The 8,471-nt window shown below is 43.0% G+C and overlaps 1 protein-coding gene across 7 annotated transcripts in view; it reads right to left on the bottom strand.

Annotated features, from left to right (window-relative positions):
- The window catches only part of DLGAP1 (DLG associated protein 1), an 860,924-nt gene extending 853,032 nt beyond the window's left edge, over positions 1 to 7,892 (bottom strand). For 3 of the 7 annotated variants that reach the window (XM_019755706.2, XM_074340266.1, XM_074340265.1), the window contains exon 1: positions 7,234 to 7,822. The gene's annotated coding sequence lies outside the window, so the exon portion shown is untranslated. Of the gene's footprint in view, positions 1 to 6,060; positions 6,601 to 7,233 lie in introns of those variants that run through there. The other 4 variants (XM_074340269.1, XM_019755707.2, XM_019755703.2 and 1 more) reach the window with 3 other exon arrangements.
- Between the last annotated feature and the right edge of the window lie 579 nt (positions 7,893 to 8,471).

The raw sequence follows: 8,471 nt of genomic DNA on the forward strand, positions 1-8,471 counted from the left end.
ACTTCCATCAATCCAAGGGGCCACTTCTTCATGTCACCATCTATTCAAAACTCTTCAATGCTCCTATCCACTCTAAACATTATTGTGTAGTGATTAAACCCGCCAGAGTGTATCTTCATCCTTCTCAATTAAATTCATCTCCAGATCTAATTAAAATGCACCAGAAGAGCTACAGCAGAAGACCATGTCCCTGAACCAAGAATGCCAAGTTGGTTTGCATCTCCATATCTTTGTAAACATTGTTTTGCCTTATCTTAAAAGCTAACCCTTCTTCCATTTAACTCGTACTCAATCATGCAAGTCCAGCTCTAGACCTTCCTCTTTAGAAAGCATTCCACAATAATGGCATTCTTCGTTGAGCTCTGCCCCTCCAGAAAAACCCAAGAAAAGTATGATTTGTCCCAGGTATTTGAGCACTTAGTTTTATTTTGTAACACATTTTACAAATTTCTTCTTAAGATTACATCTTGATCGTATCATTTGTATTAGATTTTAAGCTGCCCAAGAATTTGAACAATATTTTGCACTTCGGTACTCTCCACACTACGGACTACACTGGAGATATTATAATTTTTGTTTGTTTGTTTGTTTGCTGATACTTGAAAAGGATACATACATACCAAATATCTAACATCTATCATCTAGATCCCTTAGCATACTTAAAGCAGAATATGTTAAATTGTCAATTAAAGAAAGGCAGATCTAAAGAAACTTTCATTCATCATAGTTTGTAAAAACACTAGCTCTGTCCATGTTGAGTCTTACCTTTCCTCACGGGTCATTTAAGGCTGAACAGTGTATCTGGCATCTAAAGCAGCACGGCAAGTGGCAGGTTAGCATATCTACAAAGATGACCAACTTCACCATATCATTTAAGTATCTCAGAAACACAGAATAGGATAGAATGTGCTATATGCTTGGCCAGAAACTTGTATAAAAAAATCAAGAAAATACCTAGAAGGCTATGATTCCATATAATTTTAAATGATTGGTTCCAATATGCCCTATGAATGAGAGCCACCATACATAGATTCTAAGTACCTATATGGAAGTCAGCCTCAAGTATGAAAGTCGGTTGTAACCACTTCTCTGTATCCCACTACATTTGTCTCTTATCCCTGTGATCTTTCAATCCTCAATGAACAGTTGTAATGCTTCCATATGCAAACCCTATTCTAGCCACTATCTCTGTTATCCCTTGAGCTTATGGTCTCATGGAGGTAGACAGGCACATAAACAAAAAATGAAATACAAAACCAAGATATAAATATGAATCAGATTCAAAGGAGGCACAGGAAGGAATGCTAAATCCTATGGGGTAAAGGGTGGGAAAAGAGCTGTGCTAAGCCTTGAAAGATGGGGATAAATTCAATATACAGGCAAGTGGGGTGGCTAAGCTATTAATATGTTTACTTTGAGTAAGAAGGAGGAGAAAAATGAAGGGACAAAAGGAAGTCTTTTAAAAAATTTTTTTTAATCCTTATTTTATTTCAGTCCTATGTCTACCAGATGTTATCAGAGTATGCTTAAGACCAAAGAATGTAGAGTGTGAGACTGCAAGGCAGGCATGCAAAAACCACATACTACTCTCAGATTTATGGTCCTTACAGTCAGGCCATTCACTCATTTTTTTTTTTTTTCATTCATTCTCTCAACCAATTTTTACTGACCACTTATTAAGTACCAGGTGCTGTGCTAGGCATCGGTGACATTTGGTGAACATGTTATATTTAGTTCTTGATTTCATGGAATGCACAGTTCAGTGGCGAAGGCAGTCAATTGGATAATCACAGAAGTCAATTCATTACTTACTGTAAAAGGATCACTAAAAAAAGTATAGAGCCCTAAAACTGCATTCAGTTGGCAGGCTTTACTGACTAAATGACTTTTCAGCTGAGGTTTGGGAAAGAGGGAATAATGTAAGAAACAGTGTTCCAAGGAGAGCAGAGAAAAGACAGCTTATCCAGCTTCATAGGAGCTATAGATTCAAGTGAGTCTCATCTGAATTGCCGAGGCTAGGGCTCACAGAAAAAACTTCTAAATGTGTTACCACTCCAAGGTTTCCCTGCTGCCTCTTCTGAGCTCTAAATGGAAAAATGCATTCCTATTTGATAGAATGAAAAAGGTTCCTTTGCCTTCTGTGTTAATGTCTAGGAAAAGAGCTTCAAAGGCAGTGACTGTGCCTTATCTTTTTGCTAGAATAGTGTGATGAATCATATCAAAGAATAGTTGTTTGCAAAGTCTGAGATCACAATACCATTTTCCTCTGAAACCACAGCATGTTTTTTGTAAAGAAATCTCAGTAATATCTAGCAGGGAAATTTCCTGAAACCAAGAAAGAAAGGGTCTCCTAGGAAAGGTTATAATCATGAGGTCAGAGTGAGGGTTAATGTCTGTTCTCCTATCATATACTCATACCCATTCTCCAGTACTAGAATTAAAAGGGAAGTTACTCTAGCAGATGTTTTCAAATTAGCCAAAAACATGTCACGGGGAAAAGCAGCAGTGCTGGATATGAGCCCAGAGAGAGAGACCTTCCCAAAAGCCTCCTGTGGGAGCCATTTAAATGTCTCTGAGCCCTCGAGGTGCAGGCTGGGATGCACAAACTAGGGAGATAAGCAAGTCCCAGCACAAATCCTCCTCTCTTAATTGCTTATCCACAGCTTCAATAAGACCTCTGCTGAATACCAAGAAAACCTGGCAGGGTTGGGCAGTTAATACACTGCCAAATCACTCTTCATGCTTGCTTTTGTTTTGTTGCTTACAAATCTGATAAGAAAGTGTTGAGAGGAGATATAGAAATTGTCAATGACAGCAGATGAGCAAACTGTGATAAGGGAATATGAAAATGAACAGTTTCGTTTGCACAATTACCAGGAGGATAGTGGGTTTACATCTTCCCAGCAGATCCAGAACACTGACAGCTAGTTATTAGGTTGGTGCAAATGTAATTGTTGCTTAAAAGGTTAAAAAAAAAAAAATTGCAAAGACCGCAATTACTTTTGTACCAACCTAATAGTTCACAACAACCCCAAGTGGGGCAATCATAGCCCAGCTATGTTGGTTCTTATCTACCCAGGAAAAGACCCACGAATCTGGGCCAAAGATCTGTGGCTATATATCCAGAGGGCTGTCTGTGTGTGAGCTGGTCTTCTGAAGTGGGATGTTACTTGTTACCTAGTAATCATCAACTCCTACAGTAAGGAGAAAATAAACACCAACCAGGAGAAATCTTAAGTCAATAAAGGCAGAGAAAATCTCTAGCTCCTCAACTTGTCCACCGGTTGTCTGGTCCTTACCATCTAATAGAGTGAAGCATGTAAAATTGATGGCTCAGCACATCTCATATACAATACCAACCTCTGTGCAATCAGAGTAAGGAAGAATGACCTCAAAGGGAAGTCATTCACCTTTTTAACCTCCTTGTAGCTCCATCCCATTTTTTCCTGTTCTGAACCACATGTTTTACTCTGCAGGTTTGAGTGTTTCAGGGATACATAAAAGGTAGTGTGTGTGTGTGTGTGTGTGTGTGTGTGTGTGTGTGTGTTTGTACAGAGAAAGGAAAAAATATATAGATAGATATAGATATAGATACATATCTCGAATGTATATTTTGCATAAGCCAAATAGGTATGTGTTAAAAGAAACTGGTACCTGGTATCTCATACAATGAGTTGTCACTGAATGTTTTAATAAATTAAAGTGAATGATTGAAGATTAGTTCTAAATCCTCCTTTGTTGTAGAAAAATATTTGATCATTCTAGGAACAACATCTTTGACAATTTCTGATAGACTACACATCTGGAGAATAGGGCAATTAACAAGACTCAGTCTGCAACTTCCCCAGGGTAAAAAATAAAATAAAATTGGGGGGCCACTGAAGTTATTGTTTTTTGTTTGTTTGTTTTGTTTTGTTCTGTTTTTTAAATGGAGAATTACAAGCCCTTTAGAACTTCTGGAAATAAATGAGACAGCCCAAGACTTGGGGTTCTTTTGAACCTCCAAGTGTCTCATCAGCACAAAGATTTTGAGAATGCTAGAAAATGGTCTTGTGATTCTGCTTCTTTAAAATAAAAATGTACAAAGAGAGCAACATACCACAGACATAAGGCATAGATTATAAGTGTGGGAGGTGAGGATTGGAAAAAAAGTGTTTAGATTTTTCAAAAGTCCTTTCAGCCTTCCTGCTTTAATGGTGCTCCTTTAGCCGGGGAAAATACTTATGACAAGAAAAAAGAAACAAAAGAACTTAAAAATATATCATTTCCTTAAATTAAGCAAGAAGAGGCAAGTGTGGTATCTACAGAGATGAAATCTTCATAAAAGTCTTCCAACTGAATGCTTCTTAAAAGGAAACAAATCCTTCTGCATAGAACAGAGTTGCTCTGATAAAGGGTGGAACAATTTATGGGAATGACCAAGAAGACACCATAATGTGAATTTGAGTCTATCATAGAAACGTCACTATAAAATGTACATTTAGATAGCATTTTACTATTTTTTCTGTATTTTAAATATAAAAATCAAAATCAGAACGCTTAATTCTTTGTTTCCAGAAATTGCTATTCAAAGAATGTGGCACATGTTTCAAGTTGTAGCTGAAACTACAACTATGCTACATATCTCTAAATGAGTAGTTAGCAAAACTTCAGTTCCCCTCTGCCCAGTTTTAATTTTATATTTTAAAAAAATAATCAATCTAGGTGGCTACATGGAACAAAGGTATACACATCTAATCAAGTCCAATAAAAATGCATGCAATTTGTATTTCCAAGTATGATTCAATAGGACACTTAAGTTTAGAAGGATTTAGAAAGTAGAACAGCATTTAGATTTGGGCAATTTCTCTATATAAGCTCCATAATATTTTGAGAGAAAAGTCTTGATTTCAATGATCACTGATATACTTTATCAAGGTTTTTGTCCTGGCAGAACAACGTTTATATTGAAGGAGAAATTAAAGATGCTAAACCATGAAAATTTCCCATAAGGAAAATTCACATACTCAATATTCCCCACAAAAGCACAATTGTTCTTGTGTGATTTGAAGAGTTTTGTCAGAAAATTACTTCATAATTTTTTTAAAGACTCTGTTAACCTGATCAATTTGCCAATATTTATATTGCCTATAATTTTTGAGATAAAATATTTTATTTGGAAAACTAATCTTACAATAGAAATATATAGAGAAATAGATGTAAACTTTTTTTTAAATATCCTGTATTTGCAAACACATTCAAGGTTTTTCTCATACAAAGTAACTAATACTTTCTCTTAAATGAGTTGATTTTTTTTCTAATATTCATGAAATTTTAGATCTGGAACTAGAAATATTTCAAGGCAGTGACTTCCCTACAGCAATTTTAAACTGAACTAATAAATCTTAAGGAAATTAATAACAAGGCTATTGACACCAGATTTCTATGAACTTTCCTATTTTGTGATGGAATATGAATTTTTCTGAAGCAAGAGTAACTTTTACAACCTAAACACTTAAATTTCATACATTTTGCATTGATACATTCAATATGGCTTTCAATTTCTTTTTTACAAATTTAAGCAAAGAAAACGTTATCCTTTATGACATTAGATAAATTAAAGTACTTATATCTTGCCTTCATGTCATTTCCATTCAAGTTGGAATGGAGACTATTGCAATATATGCAAAATTAGATAGGCCAGTGAAAGTTGTTTCCTGAAACTGAAATTCTGCTGTAAATAACAGTCAAACGCTGTTAGCTCCTTCCTGGTAAAAATAATTTACAAGATGTTCGCATTTAGTCCGAAAATTGCTTTCCTAGTTCTAAACATTCCTCATCCCAGGATCTGACTACAACTCATATTGCTCCATCCGCACTTTACAAAGCCATTCGTGAACTCTCAAAGCTAAAGATCTGTCTTTGTTACTTTCATTATATGTCTTTCATCTTGTAATTCCATCACTTTACGTGTTGTGCCAGGGAAGGCAGGGAGCACTGATTTCTCACGCACCGGCCCCAGGCTCACTGTGTCAGGAGTGTAAGGTCTCGCCTGAGTCCATAAAAGAAATAGCATCTCACCCACTGGCGTCCCTGTCCCGGCTGTCTCGCCACCTCCAGCCCTTTCCCTCCGCACGCATTCCGCTTCTCAAACAGAAAATTCCACAGCGTTACTAGCCATTAGAGAGGCGAGCCCGGGAGCTGGGGGCGTGAGCGGCGCTCAGGCACAGGCACTCCGTGTCTTGGGCACCCGAGCGCCGGGCCGCCTCTTCCCACGTCCCCCTGGAGCCTTCCAGCGAGGCAAGGACAGCTCAGCTCGCCTTGCGAGAAGAGCGCAGCAGCCCGAGTCCTGAATGCAGGGTCTTCATCCCCGCGAGGCCCTGCGAAGGTCCCTCCCGCAGCTGCAGATGCCCTTCAATGAAAGTGCAATTTGTTATCTTTCCCAGCCCCACGGAGAGATCCCTGTTTGGTTTAGGCTCCAGTCCTGCTCATTCAAGTCCTTGAATCCCGGGTCTCATCGCTAGCCACGCGATTCGCCAGGAATTGGCCTCGGCTGCGGGCGGGGGCAACTTTCCAGTGACCTCCCCCTTGGACCCTGTCCTCTGTGTGCCTGTCTCTCTTCTTGTATCTCCCATCTCTCCCTGTGCCTCTGTTTCTCTTTGTGCCTCTGTTTCTCTGCCTTTTTCTCTTACGGAGCGCGCGCGCGCGCACACACGGAGGAGGGTCTCCGCAACCAATGCCAAAATGTCACCTAAAAAGCAAGTGCAGCAACTTGCTTTGGAAAAGACCCAGGAGTTGGTGGAGAAATCCCCTGCAGTGAGCAGTCCCCTCTTACCCTGCAAGGTGCGTCAGGGGTTGGGGTCAAGGGTGATATGAATTTGGCCAGTGGAGGTGATCCAGACCGATGTTAATCCCTCTCCCTTCCAGGACCCTGTAGCAATGAGAAATCCATCCCTTCCCGGGGCCCCCAGGAAGAGAAGAAAGGACCGCACGCCCCAAGAGGGGCGCGCCGCCCCGGGGTTCCCGGGGGTCTCAGGGGGCCGCGCCCGGGAGCTGAAGGCGAGGGAGAAGGGGTTGCACGGGCCCGCGGCCAAGAGCCCAGTCTATAGTCCCTCCGCTGACTAGAGAAGCGGCGACCAAGCGGCGGGCAAGAGACACCTAGCCTGCCGCGACCGCGGCGGGGGCAGCGGCCGGGACTCCAGTGGCCGCTGCCACGCGCGCACGCCCCAACCCCACCGCGCAGCGCGGCGTTACCTTGCCGCTACCCGCAGTCCGGCCCTTGGTCCCTGCGTCGGTCCGTCGGTCCCACGAGTCTCAGAGGGAGGACGAAAGGGTGTTCTCACGGTCAGGACAGGCTCTCAGCGGCGTGAGGGGAAGGACTCGGGAGAAGAGCCGAGGTGGTTGCGGCCGCTCCCGCCGCCGATGCTGCCGATTCGCCGGAGGTGTGGAAGAGGCCGTGTCCTCCGGATTGCGGCGCCCGGAGCGCTGCGCTCCCCTCTGGCGCCGAGGCTGAGTGCCGGGACGCGGCGGGCTGGGGCGGCGAAGCTGAGCTGGTCACCCGCCTCTGGGTGCATGTTAATACGGTGGGGAGGAGGAGTCCCGCGCTTCCTCCGCCCAACCACGGGAGCCGGCGGGTGGGCGGCGGCCGCGGCCCGGAGCCAAAGGCTCCCACCCGCCCCAGCTACTACGGCGAGGCCACTAACCCTGGCCCCAGCTCAGGCACGTGCGCCGAGGCCGCCGGGAGGCGCCGGCGTCTCCCCGAGCGTGCTCCTGGCCTGTGGGCTCTGCCCGCTCAGCCTTCGTGGTGGCAAGTTCTCTCACACCGATCAGAGAGGAAAGCCCCACATCCCTGGTAAGGAACCGAGAGGCGGCCACCCGTTAGTGGGCGTGCCACATCCTTCCCCTTGCGCAGCGTCTCAAGAGAATTAGACCTTCCCCTACCCTCTTGCCAGCAGCTCTTCCGAACCTTGCCTTTTCAAGGGGATTAGGAACTCATAACACTTTCTATCACAGGAGATCATGTTGGCGGGTAGAGGGTTTGCTGTTCTCTCCTCTCCATCATCAGGGTCCCTAGTAAAATTTTTGAAGAAGTAATCGCTACAGAGGACACAGGGTAGTGGAAAGAGTCTAGACTCACAAGGACCGACATTCAAACTCGGTGCCGTTACTTTCAGTTACTCCTCAGAGCCTCCGTTTCCCCATCTATATAACGACAGGTCTTGGAAGTCTGTGTGGATTTGATTACACTGTATATGTTCCACCGGTTTCTCTTGGTGTAGCTGAAAGGTAATCAGAAAAGCGAACCCCTTTGTCTCCTGTCCTCTGACCTCTGTAAAATCTCCACAATCCACTCCAGGTGCATTTGGAAGCAAGTCTCATTCACATAGGCTGAGGACCTCACCTCTAAGTACTCCGAGAATAGGAAGAATTCATATGGCTTCAAAGTAACAACAGAGATAAATAATATGGATAGGTGAACTGAGATATGGGTC

This window comes from Rhinolophus sinicus, linkage group LG09 (assembly GCF_036562045.2).
Source record: "Rhinolophus sinicus isolate RSC01 linkage group LG09, ASM3656204v1, whole genome shotgun sequence".
Classification (NCBI taxonomy): Eukaryota; Metazoa; Chordata; class Mammalia; order Chiroptera; family Rhinolophidae; genus Rhinolophus; species Rhinolophus sinicus.